The sequence below is a fragment of the Anguilla anguilla genome, chromosome 12 (assembly GCF_013347855.1).
Source record: "Anguilla anguilla isolate fAngAng1 chromosome 12, fAngAng1.pri, whole genome shotgun sequence".
In the NCBI taxonomy this organism is placed as follows: Eukaryota; Metazoa; Chordata; class Actinopteri; order Anguilliformes; family Anguillidae; genus Anguilla; species Anguilla anguilla.
Window position 1 is genome coordinate 1,719,847 of NC_049212.1, and position 18,996 is coordinate 1,738,842.

The following is an 18,996-nucleotide window of genomic DNA, read 5'->3' on the forward strand; positions in this document are numbered from 1 at the left end:
ACACGCACGCGTGAAAACACACACACATACACGCACACACACACACATACACGCACACACATGCAAACACACACACATACACGCACACACACGCATGCAAACACACACACACACATACACGCCCACCAATGCAAACACGCACACACACGCACACACACACACACATACACGCACACATGCACACACATGCAAACACACACATACACGCACACACACAAACACACGCACGCATGCAAACACACACACACATACACGCACACACGCACGCATGCAAACACACACACAAACACGCACACACTCACACACACACACATGCAAACACACACACATACACGCACACACGCCCACCAATGCAAACACACACACATACACGCACACACATGCACACATGCAAGCACGCACTCACACATGCGCACACATATGCGCACACACGCACAAACACACACACACCCACACACACATGCGCACACACAAACACACCCACACATGCAAACAAACACGCACACGCACACACGCACACATGCAAACACACACACACACACACGCACACACGCACACGCACACGCACACACACACACATGGAAACACACACACACATGCAAGCACGCACTCACACATGCGCACACACGCACGCACACACAAACACACACCCACACACACATGCGCACACACAAACACACCCACACACGCAAAAAAAAAAACGCACCCACACGCATGCACACACACACAAACACGTTATATAATTTACACGCTGTGTTCTATGGCCCATTCTTCATGCTATGTACAAACAGCAGTTCGGGAATTTGAACCCACATTCCAGACCAATTCACAACTTGTCAGCTGACCCTATAATCACAAGGAAGCCCGGAGATTCCTCAGCCTCAATAAGCCATTCATCCGGGCTTTATGCATGACTATGGTTTACTTGGTTATACTAATGATCCTCTATTACTTGTGTATATTTTACAAATGGTTGATGTTGTTTATTTTATTTTCAGACAGGGCCAAGGGACAGCAGAGAGAACATTTCCATGAGGACGTTTAGGCTGTTCTGAAGGAATGGGGGATCGGGTGGTGTTCTAACAAACTCAGCACCACCCCATGCATTCAACGCTGCCATGATGTATGAGCTTCTCATTTTTCAACATCGAACATTACAGCATTTGGCCTGGAAGGAGGCAAAGAGTCAGAAAGACTATGTGAAGATTAGGAGTTCTCTGTTGACGCCTGGGAGGTAAAGTCCGCAGTCATAAAATGCTTCAATTTCACGCCAGGTTTGGACTTCAACTCCCAATATCACCCCTGAGAAATAAACGTAATTTCTCTGTACACACATGCAAGACAGTATGCACTTCCGGTTTTATTTTATTATAATACTAATATCTGTCACCATAAACTAATCAGTTAGTAAAAAAAAATACGATAAAGTCTGCTAAAGCAAAAAAGCAGCTGGGTTTCCTGAATGTCTCAGTTAGTTGACAAAACAATGGGACACCTCTGGCCTCATTTCCCTGGGAATAAGGTCGGTTAAACAGAGCTGAGGTGTTCTGGGAGGACATTACATTTGCTTTTTCCAACAATGACTCAGACACCCACATACTGCCAGCTACATTCAGACTGCCGGCTACAGACTTACACCTACATTAAGACTGCCCGCTACAGACTGTCAGTTACATTCAGACTGCCAGCTACAGACTGCCAGCTACATTCAGACTGCCAGCTACAGACTGTCAGCTACATTCAGACTGCCTGCTACAGACTGCCAGCTACAGACTGTCAGCTACATTCAGACTGCCTGCTACAGACTGCCAGCTACAGACTGCCCGCTACATTCAGACTGCCTGCTACAGACTGCCAGCTACAGACTTCCCGCTACATTCAGACTGCCTGCTACAGACTGCCAGCTACAGACTGACAGCTACAGACTTCCAGCCACATTCAGACCACCAGCTACAGACTGCCAGCTACATTCAGACTGCCAGCTACAGACTGCCAGCTACATTCAGACTGCCTGCTACAGACTGCCAGCTACAGACTTCCCGCTACATTCAGACTGCCTGCTACAGACTGCCAGCTACAGACTGACAGCTACAGACTGCCAGCCACATTCAGACCGCCAGCTACAGACTGCCAGCTACATTCAGACTGCCAGCTACAGACTGCCAGCTACATTCAGACTGCCAGCTACAGACTGCCAGCTACATTCAGACCGCCAGCTACAGACTGCCAGCTACATTTAGACTGCCAGCTACAGACTGTCAGCTACATTCAGATTGCCAGCTACAGACTGCCAGCTACATTCAGACTGCCAGCTACAGACTAACCAGCTACATTCAGACTGCCCGCTACAGACTGCCAGCCACATTCAGACCGCCAGCTACAGACTGCCAGCTACATTCAGACTGCCAGCTACAGACTACCCGCTACAGACTTCCCGCTACATTCAGACTGTCAGCTACAGACTGCCAGCTACATTTAGACCGCCAGCTACAGACTGTCAGCTACATTCAGACTGCCAGCTACAGACTGCCAGCCACATTCAGACCGCCAGCTACAGACTGCCAGCTACATTCAGACTGCCCGCTACAGACTTCCAGCTACAGACTTCCCGCTACATTCAGACTGTCAGCTACAGACTGCCAGCTACATTCAGACTGTCAGCTACAGACTGTCAGTCACATACTGACAGCTACATTCAGACTCTCAGCTACAGACTGCCAGCTACATTCAGACTGCCAGCTATAGACTTCCAGCTACAGACTGCCAGCTACAGACTGCCAGCTACATACTGACAGCTACATTCAGACTGTCAGCTACAGACTGCCAGCTACATTCAGACTGTCAGCTACAGACTGTCAGTTACATTCAGACTGCCTGCTACAGACTGCCAGCTACATTCAGACTTCCAGCTACAGACTGCCAGCCACATTCAGACTGCCAGCTACAGACTGTCGGCCACATTCAGACTGCCAGCTACAGACTTCCGGCCACATTCAGACTTCCAGCTACAGACTGTCAGCTACATTCAGACTGCCAGGTACAGACTGCCAGCTACATTCAGACTGGCAGCTACAGACTGCCAGCTACATTCAGACTGCCAGGTACAGACTGCCAGCTACATTCAGACTGGCAGCTACAGACTGCCAGCTACATTCAGACTGCCAGGTACAGACTGCCAGCTACATTCAGACTGACAGCTACAGACTGACAGCTATATTCAGACTGCTTTTCCAAACAATGACTCAGATACCTGCAGTACTGTGTGTGGTCTGTTGGATGTAAAATGGTCATTTGCCCTCCTGTAGTAGGGAGTGGCCTGTAGGGTGTAAAATACTCACCGGATAAAAATGATTTTTTTATCCGGTGAGTATTTTATTTATAATTTATAATGACTGAATCTCAAATAGGAAAACATAAAGCTTCATTTGATCATTTTCATTTTGGCAAATGCATTTTCTTTCATTTACATAAATAGTGCAATTGTTTTCTTTTTCATTTTAATAAATAAAAAAGATACTTATTTTGTCATATGAACCCAAGAAATTAACATGCATTCATCAAGATGATGACCAAAACATGAGATGGTAAAGACACTGATTTCCCATCCTTGGGTATTGAAGTAATCTTGTATTTTTCCTGACCTGTATCCAATTCTATGCCTTAAAGACAGATGATACTGCAACAAATGTGTCTGGAGGTTTACATTACATTACATTACATTACAGGCATTTGGCAGACGCTCTTATCCAGAGCGACGTACAACAAAGTGTATAACCATAACCAGGAACAAGTGTGTCGAAAACCCTAGAGAGAAGTACCGGTCCAAGTGCAGGGAACAAACGCATAGTTCAACTTGGACTCTGAAGGTTAAACTGTTTAACACTAACACAAACGAGAACAGCAACAACGCAGTCTATGCAAAAATACAAGCAGTAGTTAAGGTGCATAAACTAAGTCACCTACAAAACAGCTACCTAGTTACAACCCTAAGCTTACAGTCGTTTACAGGGAGGTAGGGAGGGATGGGGAGAGGTGCAGCCTGAAGAGGTGAGTCTTCAGTCGTCGCTTGAAGTGGGTCAGTGTCTCAGCTGTTCTGACCTCCACGGGGAGGTCGTTCCACCATCGTAGGGCCAGAACAGACAGGAGACGTGTTCGGGAAGCACAGGTGCGAAGAGGGGGAGGTGCCAGGCGTCCTGAGGTAGCAGAACGGAGGGATCTGGCTGGCATGTAGGGTTTGAATATCTTGTGGAGGTATGCTGGGGTTGATCCCTTGACTGCCTGGTATGCTAGGACCAATGTTTTAAATTTGATGCGAGCTATAACAGGCAGCCAATGGAGGGTAGTGAGCAGGTTTAACGGCCTCAGTTGCCAATTTTGCATTCTTCAATGTTACTTTGGCCTACAGAAACTCTAGAGTTTTTAATTATCAAACCACTGAATGACAACACAAAAACAAGGATTTTCTGGGGAGCATCAGATGGCCTAATAAGGCTGAATACTTAAAATAGATGTCATGTTTTGAACAAAACCAGGTTTGTACGTATGATCACCATTAAATAAACAGCAGTCGGTTTATTCAAAGTAAATTCTTCCCTTGAGCTAAAGCAACAGTGTGAAGATGCTTTAAGTTTACACAGAGATCATAATGGCTCTAAATCTGTGCCTGAATAATGAAAATCAGCAGTGCTGTCAATTGAATTTCAAAGAATCTCCTTCCTCAAAGAAAATGTTTATGCTAATTTTAAAGAGGGTCTGATCACAACTTGCTGAACCAGGACACTGTGAGAGAATGACTGAACCTGTTTGCTCATGCAGTAGTGAATTTAATCCCAAATGAGATAAACATTAAGAGAGAGTATTTCAACTCATACTTCATTTATACAGCAGAAGTCCCATAAATGTTTACAAAGAGGAAAAACAATGGCATGAAAATATGTATATGTCCAAATCTGTACAGATAGGTTGTGGATAAAATTTTTCATGTGTGGAAACATGAGCCAAACTGTGCAAATGCTAAATATGAAATATGCTATTTTTTGGCCAAAACAAAAAGCACAACTTTACAAGGGCAATTGTACATCACAAGTTCAAGCTAGGGACAGGTCTCTTTTTTCAAACAGTATCCCCAAGCCAGCAATAAGATCCACCTCCAATATCATTCATACTGGCTATCACACAGTATGCACTCAAAAAGTACAACCATACAAAACAGGCTGTCTTGAATTTCGCCCAGCCATCTTAGTAGTTACAGTTGAGGCCGAAACTTTACATGCACCTAGGCTAAAGACGTTCAAACTCAATTTTTCACAACTCCACACATTTCTTGTTACCATACTGTACATCAAATATTTAAAAATAGAAGGACTACTCACAAGAAGAGATGAAATTACCAGATTACCTGCATGGGACATAAGTATATGCACACGAACACAATAAACACAATAAAAAACCATTTAACACAGAAAAGATATGGATGTGTATAAGGACATGCACCAACAGATTTTTAGAAAATAAAGATGTAGAGGATGTTTCAGGAAATCTAGTTTTCTCTCATGTTAACAGAGCTACAGTAAAACAGCTGGACCTGACAGGCAGGTGAGAGATCCTCCCCCTGCCCACAGATTCCATGTACTGTCACCGCACAGAAAGCACACCTCTTCTGCCAGAGACAATTCATCAGTCAATACTGTCCCTAAACCCAAGCTCTTTCTTCAGAAACTGCTTTCTGTTGAATGCCATTAAACATTCTGTCTGTATCACATTCTGCTGTATGTCCATCAGCCAAAATGTGATTTCCAAAGCATAAAAGTCATTGTTTAGCAAACGAATATTAAGATTTAATAGCTTAATTTGTTTTAAACTTGAAACACTAAATTCCAATGAAATCTTGTCTTTGTGCCATTTATTAATTTTCAAGATAGCACAATGAGTTTTTTTATTTTTTTATTCTTTCCTTCGAGGTTTCTTTCATTTTAACAGATTCTTCATCAAAGCCTTTAAAAGTAACCCTGATTTAAATACTAGTCTTGCATACCACTTCAATCTGTGCTTGTGCAAAAATGTCTGCAGTTTTATATTTGTTATTATTCAGCATAAATCAGCCATGTTTTCATAGTAAGCTGCATCAGAAGATATAACACTTTCCCCCAGAGTTTCCAAACCTGGAAAGCCCAGTTGTGCTGGTGTGTGTGTGTGTAACAAATATATGTATAGTTAACTCCACAAAGCTTGGGACAAAGACATATATATTTCTTGATTTGCCTGTGTACTCCGGACTAGATATTGGAAGCTCTCTTAAATCTGCACTAAGGAAATGACTGAACACACCTGACCAATCAGAAACACCTGTGAAGCCACCAGTCCCACATTATGGTGCCCTTAAATGGGGGAACTATGCATGCAAAGTGCTGTAATTTCCACACACGGGACCCAAAGTGTATTAAAATACCCTTTAATAAAGAATGAAAATGTGCACTGTCCACAAGTGAATTTTGGATTGAAAATATAAAATTTCGGAGTAAAGACTCAAATCAAGAAAAAATGTCTTTGTCCCAAACCTTATGGGTCTCACTGCATATATATATATATACACATATGAGCCATATTAGTTTGAATTCCAATTAGCAGTATGTTAGCTATAAAACAAGCCTGACAATCAGTTCTTTGATATGTGAGTTGTCAAAGCAACATGAGGCAACCCAATCTCAGCAAAAACTGAGAGTCACAAAGCTGGCATTTCTGGCAGGGCTGCCCATCTGTATTGGTGTAGGGGCCACTTCCAACTGCCTTACACAATCCTGCACCTCTACATGAGTGCTGGGAGTTTACAGTTTACACTCATACTGTTTACATGGGAAAACTGTGTTGTCTGGGCGGATCCCAAATCATTATGAGCTTAAATAGTAAGCTCATAGAGGTTGTAAAAAACCCAATGTAACACTCTGTCTGTGCAAGTAGTTCAGCAAACAGTCAGACAGTGAAAACAGGCTGCTCGTGAGTTATGATGTAAAAGCTTATGCCAGTCTAATGACATAAACCTGCCTCCCTACTGAACAGGAGTATAGGAGCATGATAATCCTTCAGATAAATGTTACCCTTAGCATGCCTGGCTCTGGCCCTTCATTAATATCAGAGAAAATCATTTTCTAAAAGAGCCAAAAGAACAAGGATTTGTAACTGTGCCAAAGCATACCACACGGAAACACAATTTCAGCCTTTTAATTACTTTGTGTTATTGCAATTGTATTCGGTTCCTTCCCTGTATACAATTGCTGCAGATTGGTCAACAAGTAGAATTAGGGTGTGCTATCATCACTATTGGTGAAGCAATTGATCAGAAAATGAAATAAATACAAATACAGAAATAGGGACACAGCATGATTAACGATTTATTTACCCTTTATCTAAACAGGGTCACTTGAGAAAGAAGCCTCATTAGCATGAGTCCCATGTACATGTATAACACGGAAATAAACATATAATAAAAGAAGGCGACCAAGATACCAAAATAAAAATGGCACAATTGTGTAAAACAGTAATTGGCAATAAAAAATTACAATAATTCATGAAACCACAAATTAACATACATAAAAGAGTAACTGGACATATAACAAGTGCACAAGAATAAAACGTGTGATAGAAAAGCAGGCAAATGTTGATATAAATTATATACAGGATGATAGGATATGCACAACATCAGTGGGGTTGAAGTAAAATGGATTCAGTCTAAAACATTTTGCTTGTATTTGTGCAAGAAAAGAAAGCTTAGTGTGAAAAGGAAATACTTTGATCACCATGACACACATACCTGTAGTGATATACAGCTCAACTACTTTATCATCTTCTAGGCAAGATCACGTAAGATTTTAGTCAATTTCTCTCACGTTAACTAAAAGTGTAATTTTGTCCTAAGAAAACAGCAAAAAAAAAATACTGAAAAAGAGCTCATTTCAGAAACATTCCATGATTTATTTAACTATTCCATCAAGCATTTGGTTAAGATGAAGACAGCATGCCTCATGATGGAATGTGCTAATTCTGCCAATGTAGCATTCGGTCCGCCGGAGAAGCGGATTGGTGGAGAGAGAACACGCACCTGGGTTGCGTTAGCTAATCAGCCCAGGTGCTTAAAGGTGTGCTGCTCTCCACAGTTCGGGGCCGAGACCGGGAGCTCACACCGAGCGCTCGGGTATGATTTTCATTTTGTTTTTATTTCTGGAGATTGGTTCGAGCAAGGAGGGAGATGTGGCAGTGCCGGCGAACACCGTTGGACGCTGCATGGAGAGAGAGAGTGCACCCACTCAAACATGAAATTAAATACAGTAAATTACTCTCTTCATACTTCTTCCTCACGGGTTCCAGGCAAAAACAATAAACTAAAACAAGAAGCTAAAATAATAAAGACACAAGTAAGTGAAACGGCGTGACCACTTTCCCGTGTGCCGCCCGTAGCCGGCCCGCTTTCCAGCTGGTGCCAGTTCCTCCAATGGCAGATTTCTTTAATTTTGTCCTCTGTTAAACCCTCTTAAACACTTTGTTAATCCAGGGTAAACACAGAAATTAAAATCATAACTCTCTCCACCAGCTGGTGCAGCCGAGACCCATCCGCTTCTCCAGCGGATTGAATGCTACAGTCAAACACAGGCATGCATATCTGAACAGACTGGTGGGGAGTCTGACCAAGATAGCAGAAGACCATCAGTGTGAAATGTCGGGAATATTGCTACGGCATTACAGAAATATTGTTAGAACACTGCAAACTCAATGCAATATTAAAAACACAACTATAACCAAAGAGGAGGGAAATCCCAAAAAGGGGTGGAAAAAGGGAGGACTCACTCAAACACCCTTGAACTATAAAGACAGCTCCTATCCATCAAAACAAAGGAAACGAGTAGTGGCAAGTCTGGAGAGTTTCTGGCCCAATAGGCAAAGACTGCTCAACCGTGACAGCTGCACTTCCCACTGACCAGCGGAGATCAACGCCTCCCTATAAAGCAAACACATTATGACATCATCTCTTATTCTGCCTACTTTATTTGAATTGACAGAAAGTCAAAAAATGACTAAATGCACAAAACACAACAATGCAATGAATTTCCTTTTGTATCCACCAGTCAAAAATGTGATTTGTCGTTACAAGCTTGCCCCTTTCCGTCCATAACCAGAAAGAAAGTCCAATTTGACAAAAAAAAAGGGTTGTTGCTTTTCCTTACAAAAGTTTTGGGATTTGCCATGCAAATTAATGCCAGAGCGTATGCTGTCTCCAACTGTCCACATAGGAAATCCAACAGACTGGCAGCGAAACTCCGCGCAAGCGACCCTTAATTAAACATTACAAAAGGAGACGATTAATCATTTCTGTTCTTGAAATTCTCTTCAGAAAGAGGCATTTCCACAACAACAGCCCCGAAGAGCTAGTCACTTCTACTGCCACTGCTTCAGCGCATGATGGAGTGGAGTGGTACATGAATAGCTTTTCATGTTCAGACAGGCATTCTCCCAGGCCGCGCCTCTTGTATGTCAGTCAAAGGAACATATTCCGTTTTAAACTGATGCGGTGAGACAGCAACATCAACAGACATGTTTCTCAGTAATGCACACCACTTCAGTTCTCTTATTATCGCTCGTCAAGACAAGGGGTCACGATTACAGACACAAGGCCAGGGAGTGTCTTCCGTGTGTCACAGATCTCAGGGCACAGATCTGTGTCCACTTGCTTCTCCACCAGAATGATGCTGATGCAAATGAGTGAGTAACCCTGTCATTCTTCATCACCTCATTCGTCTACAAGAAGCAAATGTTTTTCCTTCTTCTAAGACCAGCTGCTCCCTTGGTGTGTTCATGTGTTCTCTTTCTTCTTGCTCTTAGAAAACTGCTCTATGCAACTGTTCCAGTGGAATGGTGATGTTCAAAGAATTTCAGGTCAATATTTCCTCTATGGGTAGAGGTCAATGACCTGATTGGATAAAATATTGTTCATCAGTCTGGGTATCAGAATTACACCCCTGCCCCTCTGTGATTTCAACATACTTTACCTCTGCCAGGCAAATATTTATCTGGGCGTATGTAATAACGGTAAGTAAACGTACATCTCTGTACGCAGCTCTGACGGTGATCAGCCTGTTTATCCTGGTTCCCTCCCCTGGTTTGACAAGGTCAAATATGACCCGCCCTGCCCCCCCCCCCTCCCCCATGATAAAACTTCTTCACTGAATTTTAAACACTAAATAAGCATTTTTCATGCAAAAGCAACCTGTTAGTCATTAATAAATCAGAGAATAACTGAGAATAACTGTTTTCCAGACTGTGTTTCTTCAGTCTACACCAATCGATTTTACTATAAACTACATCATCATTCATTTTTTTTGCTGTAATAGTGTTGAGTTTAACTGATTATAACTTCTGATTTCATAACTTCAGGGTAAGAAAGACCCATAAGATAATCTTTGTACCCTGATGGTGTCGCACATTTATAAAAATATAAAAAGGGTGACGTTCCCCTTTTCCTGATGGTAGGGCCACTTCAGGCAAAGCAATCAAATTCATGCTGAAAATATTTTTGTTCACGGCTGTTCTCAGGAAAGGCTCTTTTTCGACACTGAGGAACTCACGAGGGGTAAAGGGGAAAACTATCAAAGTCAGTCATATAGTAAACATTATAGCATATAGCATCGTTCACAAACGTATAGTACAGTATAATTAAGAAAGACATTTCTAAGGGGGTGGGGACGGTAAATGAAGGCAGTTGTGGAGGACAGTCACACAGGTTTCACTATAAGCCCAATGCCCTACCCAGTACTCTGAACCTGTGACGTAGTCTCCTCTCCTATTAATGACTGACACGTCATTTTCTGTCTTTGTTTCTGAATTGAGCTTCACCTTTCAAAACAAATGAAAACAAGAATCATGACAAACCATTTCCAGTTTAGTTAATTACAGATGCTTTTAGCCACAGCGGCTGATAGAAGTGCATTTCACACTGCAAGCAAGCTTCAGAAAAGCTGGAGACACACTAAGCTACGTGAAGCTACGCTTATATAAGCACCAGTGTCAACATGCGCGCCTCCAGACCTACAAAATAAAGAGAACACGGAGGTGTAGTCTGCAAAGGTATGTTTTTACATGTTTGTGGAAGGCAGCCTTCCTGATTGACTGGTACAGAATTTAAACAATACTGACATAAAATGAATGGATCTCTGGCCTAAACGTCTTCAATGAACAGACCAGCACACTTCATTTATTCACACTACTGACTAGCAGAAATAAATCTTCCCAAAATAGCTAAGTGCAATTAAACCCATGTCTCATGCATTCACAGTTAAAATGTACCTGACGAAGCACTTCCAGTTGCTATGGTATTACAACCAAACAAAAACAACATAATCATCACTGCCACTCCAGCTGGACACTGACAAAACTATTCAGCCCTCAGTTTTCAACAGTATTTTACTGGTCAACCAACAGCCAACATTTCTGTGATGGTCCTTTGTCATCCAATCATTACTAATTTGTTGACACTATGCTCAGCTATATTATATATCATATCATATATCATATTATACTAACATTTTTAGAAGGCGAAAATATATCATATAATTTGCATGTTAGCACACAGACCATTAAACTTTCTCGGAACAACGTTATAGGCTATTTACTTGCAAAAGAGTAATCATCTAGACCTCTAGTTTTCTGATGAAAAATCATTTGTTTTGCACGTTTGTACATATTATTTTGGACTGGAAGTCTCTACCCTAGAGATATATTAAAAAGAGAAGCAAGATGTATAATTTGTGTAAAATTAAATCTGTGAAGGTAATTAGGAAGAACTCACATGAGTTAAAACCAGCCAGCCAACAAGACCGCTCACCTTTATGACACAAAGATTTAAAACAGCGTTTAAGGCCCTATTCGAGTGTCATCTATGCACTCTGATTTCTATCAGTGTTTAAGGTTCTATTTGAGTGTCAGTCTATGCACTCTGATTTCTATCAGTGTTTAAGGTTCTATTTGAGTGTCAGTCTATGCACTCTGATTTCAATCAGTGTTTAAGGTTCTATTTGAGTGTCAGTCTATGCACTCTGATTTCTATCAGTGTTTAAGGTCCTATTTGAGTGTCAGTCTATGCACTCCAGTAACAGCCAGTGACACAATGCCAAGAACCATTTCAATGATTGACATAGGAGTGGAGGACCGGTGTGTGTGTGTGTGTGTGTGTGTGTGAATGGAGTGGGCGGGGTGGGGGGGCATGCTTGGATGCCTGCCTGTGATACTTGGCTTCTAAAGGTGTACAATATCCCTAATGCAATATTTATTGAATTGATTAGCATACAGCCTTAAATAGACAGCCTCTGATTTAAAATAGATCACACCACACTTACTTTCCTCATAGAAATCCCTCAGATGAAATAGCTCCACCCTGACTACCAGGTAAAGAATTTATGCAAGCTCAGAGGCTTTATATACTTGCCAATGCCAAATCCATACTAAAGAGTTATCTTTCTCCCATGGCCCCCCCAAGAAATACAAAGTCTTTTACAATCTGGACAAGCCGTGAATTCAAAACTTTAGACGGGGGACAAATTATAGGGAAAACCAACATAAAGTGTCTTTGTAAGATGTTGGGCCACCACAAGCCACCAGAACAGCTCTACATGTCTCGGGAACTTTACTGGATGGATGAACACCAAAAGATATTCCCTCATTTGGTGTTTTGATGATGGTGGTGGAGAGTGCTGTCTAACACGTCGGTCCAAAATCTCCCATAGGTGTACAATTGGGTGGAGATCTGGTGATTGTGAAGGCCATAGCATATGACTCACATCCTTATCATACTCCTCAAACCATTCAGTGACCCCTCATGCCCTGTGGATGGGGGCACTGTCATCCTGAAAGAGACCACAGCCAACAGGATAGAAATGTGTCATCATAGGATAAAGGTGTTCACTCAGAATAACTTTGTATTGATTTGCAGTGACTCTTCCCTCTAAGGAGATAAGTGGACCCAAACCATGCCAGGAAAATGCCCCCCACAGCATAACAGAGCCACCAGACCCCCTCAATGTAGGGGTCAAGCATTCAGGCCTGTACCGTTCTCTTGGTGTACACCAAACAAGCATTCGCCCACTTGTCAAGAATATGGTAGATGACTCATTTGACAATGTCACTTTTTTCCACATCTCTGTAGACCAGTGCCTATGGTTTGTACCACTGAACTCTCAAATGTGCATTCGGGGTTTATGCACTGCAACCCTACTATAGTATCCCTCTGTATGTAGATGTCGATGGACTGTTGTTGCTCACAGTCTGATCACATCCTGCATTGACATTTTCAGTTACCAGGCTTTTTCTTACATACATACTAATGCATTCAGATCACGGTCAAGTTTCCAACCACAATTTCCTACCCTATTTACTGATGTCGTTCCCATAGATCTAAAAGCATGTCACTTTAGTCAGTGTTCCTATAGAAACACTAGCCAGTTGAGCAGTCTTTGTGACTGTAGCTCCTCCCATCCATGCCCCACTAATTAACCCTCTAAGTCACTTAGATCTGTTCCTCTCGCCGTCTTGATCCAAAATCGAGGTCAACTGGGCTCAGCATTTTTATACATGCCACAGAGTATGATAGGCTGTTGATTGCTTAATTGTCAAAGCATCTGCATTTGTTTTGTGTCTCCACTCAGTTATTATGTTTTTTTCTTTAATTTGTCCCCAGTCTGTTGCTTGATTTGCAAAAACTAAAACCAGTCACTAGACCACCAAGGGAAAGTCTTAGATTAAATTCAAAACATACTAAGTGATTTTAAGCACCAAACAGCACCATCACATAGCCTAAGGCTCCACATCGTACAAATGCAAGTATTCTTCTTTTTTTTATCCTAGTCTGTCCTACAACATTACACTAATGTTCCACGCTCAGAGGAAGGGAAAGGGAAAGACACAACTATCAAAACACTCTCCACCCATAAAGTATTGTTTCTATTCTCTAAAAAGCTCATAAACAAGACTACACATCTGCCAGCTCTGGAAAAGAAAACAGCTCAAGTTGGATTCATGCAGTGACTGACGCATGGTACAGAACTGTCACAGCTTGCAAGCTGTTCATTTTTAACACCAACTTCTCTTTTTGGCACAATAAGGGCATCAGGCTTTTCTAAAAGGGAGCTGCCATTCTGACACCGGAAGATCACTTCCTTGTTCTGAGGAGCTGAAAATCTGACCTGCAGATCTGTTGTGAGCAGAGCTGCCAAAGGTCTCTCTAAACCGGCTCACTAAGGTCAGCAGCAAGCCCCTAGACAAAATGGCGCCGGGAGGAGTGGTGGGGTGGGGGCGGACTGCGGAGCCAGGGAGGTCAGAACAAAGTTTTTAATTTTCCTGGTTCTGACAGACTGTCTGACGTGGTTTTCATGGGCTGATACATAACTCCTTGCAGCTCATGTTGTGCCTAACTGCACTTGTGGGGCATTACTAAAGGAGCCCAGAAACTGCTGCCCATATCTTAGAGTTTTTTCACCTGTCAGTTCATCTTCAAAAAAAAAAACAGTGGACATGGAAACATGTGGGACACATTCAGTAAAAAACTGCACAACTTCAACTAAACAGATGTGCTCATGGTACAGTGGGCAGCTAGAATTCTCTTTCAGAATGTCATTCCTGTTCGGGCCAATCAGAAGCAAACAGCTACATCTGCTGATTAGCAGAAGAGGAGAAAGAGGAGAAATGAAATCACAGGTTGCACATGTAATCCTCTTCACAGCCAGACAACTGAAACAGTGTGGAGCTCATTCTGGCTATATCTGAGGCTATAACTATACCTCACATTGGGGGCCCCTACTGGGTATGACATCACACACTGTCAGTGTGACATCACAGCTCAGTGATGCGTACAACTGAGCAGTCCATTAAGTGCTGTCAGTGTGATATCACAGCTCAGTGATGCGTACAGATGAGCAGTCCATCACACGCTGTCAGTGTGGCATCAGAGCTCAGTGATGTGTACAGCTGAGCAGTCCAGCAAACACTGTCAGTGTGACATCACAGCTCAGCGATGCGCACAGATGAGCAGTCCATCACACACTGTCAGTGTGACATCACAGCTCAGTGATGCGTACAACTGAGCAGTCCATTAAGTGCTGTCAGTGTGACATCACAGCTCAGTGATGTGTACAGCTGAGCAGTCCAGCAAACACTGTCAGTGTGACATCACAGCTCAGCGATGCGCACAGATGAGCAGTCCGTCACACACTGCCAGTGTGACATCAGAGCTCAGTGATGTGTACAGATAAACAGGCCATTGAGCCCAAACTGATGCACCAAAAGGAAGAAATGCAGTATTTTAGGTCTCAAGCAATATTCAAGTTCAGCCATGACTTAATGCCTATTTGGTTTTGAAGGGTGTATGAATATTTTGGGACTGTACTGCAATGATAAACAGTGTATAATGCAGAACACTTGATAAAATATATAAGCTGGTCAGCGTGGACTTGCAGACCACACAACAAAGCAACCCATTCCGATAAGAGCTATAAATCTGATAGTCCCCTTGAAAAACGTGTGGAGAGAGCAATTCCAGAACAGTTGTAAGTTCAGCTGGGCAGAGTGAAATACAAGACAGGTTGCAAGTTTCATAAATGGCCTTGTTTGTGTATTTTGTGTTTGTGAAGCATAGGTCCTCTTGTTAGTTTAGGTCTTAAACTTTAATCTTTTTAAATGAGGGGAATTAAAGTATCAGAAATAACTACACTATTATCAGGCAGCAGATTAGATCCTTTAAATTTACTGTTGCATTTAATTTACTACCTCTGAGTCCTTATTGACACACAAGAATTATAAATCAATAAGATTGAGAGGAAAAAGGCCCGCTGTTCTTCTGGAACCTTTTTTGCGCGTTTTGCCTCAACTCCATCAATGCGGAATTATGGGCCTCCTGCCCTGAACAGCTGGGTGGCGATGAAAAGCATTCTTATAGCATTGAGAAAGGGAGAGAATCGGAGGACCTCTCAGTACATTCTTATAGCATTGAGAAAGGGAGAGAATCGGAGGACCTCTCAATACATTCTTATAGCATTGAGAAAGGGGGACAATCGGAGGACCTCTCAGTACATTCTTATAGCATTGAGAAAGGGGGACAATCGGAGGACCTCTCAATACTTTCTTATAGCATTGAGAAAGGGGGACAATCGGAGGACCTCTCAGTACATTCTTATAGCATTGAGAAAGGAAGACAACCGGAGGACCTCTCAGTACATTCTTATAGCATTGAGAAAGGGGGACAATCGGAGGACCTCTCAGTACATTCTTATAGCATTGAGAAAGGGGGACAATCGGAGGACCTCTCAGTACATTCTTATAGCATTGAGAAAGGAAGACAACCGGAGGACCTCTCAGTACATTCTTATAGCATTGAGAAAGGGGAGGACCTCTCAGTACATTCTTATAGCATTGAGAAAGGGGGACAATCGGAGGACCTCTCAATACATTCTTATAGCATTGAGAAAGGGAGAGAATCGGAGGACCTCTCAGTGCTGATGCAAACGGCATGGCAGAAAAGCCTGCATCCAGGAGGAAGTTGCGCAGTGGAGCGCAGTCAAGTGAGGACAGCCTGTGCAGTGGAGAGCAGTAGAGTGAGGACAGCCTGTGCAGTAGAGTGAGGACAGCCTGTGCCGTGGAGCGCAGTAGAGTGAGGACAGCCTGTGCAGTGGAGCGCAGTAGAGTAGCCTGTGCAGTGGAGAGCAGTAGAGTGAGGACAGCCTGTGCAGTGGAGAGCAGTAGAGTGAGGACAGCCTGTGCAGTGGAGAGCAGTAGAGTGGGGACAGCCTGTGCAGTGGAGAGCAGTAGAGTGAGGACAGCCTGTGCAGTGGAGAGCAGTAGAGTGAGGACACCCTGTGCAGTGGAGAGCAGTAGAGTGGGGACAGCCTGTGCAGTGGAGAGCAGTAGAATGAGGACAGCCTGTGCAGTGGAGAGCAGTAGAGTGAGGACAGCCTGTGCAGAGGAGAGCAGTAGCGTGAGGACAGCCTGTGCAGTGGAGAGCAGTAGAGTGAGGACAGCCTGTGCAGTGGAGAGCAGTAGAGTGGCCTGTGCAGTGGACCGCAGTAGAGTGAGGACAGCCTGTGCAGTAGAGTGAGGACAGCCTGTGCAGTGGAGCATAGTAGAGTGAGGACAGCCTGTGCAGTGGAGCGCAGTAGAGTGAGGACAGCCTGTGCAGTGGAGAGCAGTAGAGTGAGGACAGTCTGTGCAGTAGAGTAGCCTGTGCAGTGGAGCGCAGTAGAGTGAGGACAGCCTGTGCAGTGGAGAGCAGTAGAGTGAGGACAGCCTGTGCAGTGGAGAGCAGTAGAGTGAGGACAGCCTGTGCAGTGGAGAGCAGTAGAGTGAGGACAGCCTGTGCAGTGGAGAGCAGTAGAGTGGGGACAGCCTGTGCAGTGGAGAGCAGTAGAATGAGGACAGCCTGTGCAGTGGAGAGCAGTAGAGTGGGGACAGCCTGTGCAGTGGAGAGCAGTAGAGTGAGGACAGCCTGTCATAGTGGAGAGCAGTAGAGTGGGGACAGCCTGTGCAGTGGAGAGCAGTAGAGTGGGGACAGCCTGTGCAGTGGAGAGCAGTAGAGTGGGGACAGCCTGTGCAGTGGAGAGCAGTAGAGTGGGGACAGCCTGTGCAGTGGAGAGCAGTAGAATGAGGACAGCCTGTGCAGTGGAGAGCAGTAGAGTGAGGACAGCCTGTGCAGTGGAGAGCAGTAGAATGAGGACAGCCTGTGCAGTGGAGAGCAGTAGAATGAGGACAGCCTGTGCAGTGGAGAGCAGTAGAGTGAGGACAGCCTGTGCAGTGGAGAGCAGTAGAATGAGGACAGCCTGTGCAGTGGAGAGCAGTAGAATGAGGACAGCCTGTGTAGTGGAGAGCAGTAGAATGAGGACAGCCTGTGCAGTGGAGAGCAGTAGAATGAGGACAGCCTGTGCAGTGGAGAGCAGTAGAATGAGGACAGCCTGTCATAGTGGCCTACCTAAGGATTGCATTCAAACATAAAGAGCAAATGGGAAAGGGAAATGTTAGGCATGTAGACATGCAGGGTCTCCGACCCCCAACATGGTGTCCTGTGTCTTCTGGTTTGTCCCGTCTGGAGAGGCGAAGAGTTGAGACCCATAGATCTGCCTAGATTAGGGTATCAGTGGATTTTAAATAGCCCAAAATCACATTTGCTTTGATGCTTGTGACGGGGAGGCCAGGCCACATTCTTAGAAACCATATAATATTGCATCAAATTCACTGTTTCCCTCTCTTAGGCCATAATCTAAGCACTGCATATCTGACAGGTGATTTAGCAAGGCTCTGCTGTCTGCAAGCAGTGGCCCACTAATGTGAAAACTTCTTCACAACAGAGAGGAGAAAGTGTATCTTAAAATGAGATACAGTTTCAAAATAAAGTAAACAGACATAAGTGGAAAAACCTGCAAAAGACCTTCACCACTTTGTCGCCACGGAAATGTTTGAAAACAAAAGATTAGTTTATGTGAATGGGCAGCTTTGCAGCTTGAGGACTTGATGCTAAAAATATACTTCCTCTTTGTTCTACGTACCTGGCATGACCCTAACACCTGTATGTAAACAGAGAGGGAACTGTTTGAAAAGGGAGCCAGACTTGTAATTGGATCACACCGAGTAGGATCAGTGGTAGCCATTTCTACATGATTGATGAGGGAGAAAGGCTCCATATTGCCAGTAGGTATAATCTCCAGGTCTCAGGCTAATGAAGCAGGCAGTCACTGAGACAGACAGCACAGTCTTAGAGTCAACAGGCCAATCATGGAGATGCTGACTGTGCAAATCAGAAGAGACAGTGATCTTCCTGCTCAGAACGTGGGGCGAGCTGCATTTACCAAAATAGCTTATTTTATTATTAAAGCTGTACAAAATAAAAATTGGGATGGCAGGTATGCCATCCCGCCAAGTTACGCCTTGGCGGGGGCATGCCCCATACCTATACAGCACCGAGAGTTTGGCACTTTT

General features: G+C 43.7%; 1 protein-coding gene across 2 annotated transcripts in view; it reads right to left on the reverse strand.

Moving 5' to 3' along the window:
* Positions 1-18,996, reverse strand: part of gipr (gastric inhibitory polypeptide receptor) — a 64,561-nt gene that overhangs the window by 27,379 nt on the left and 18,186 nt on the right. The gene's annotated exons all lie outside the window — the stretch shown is intronic.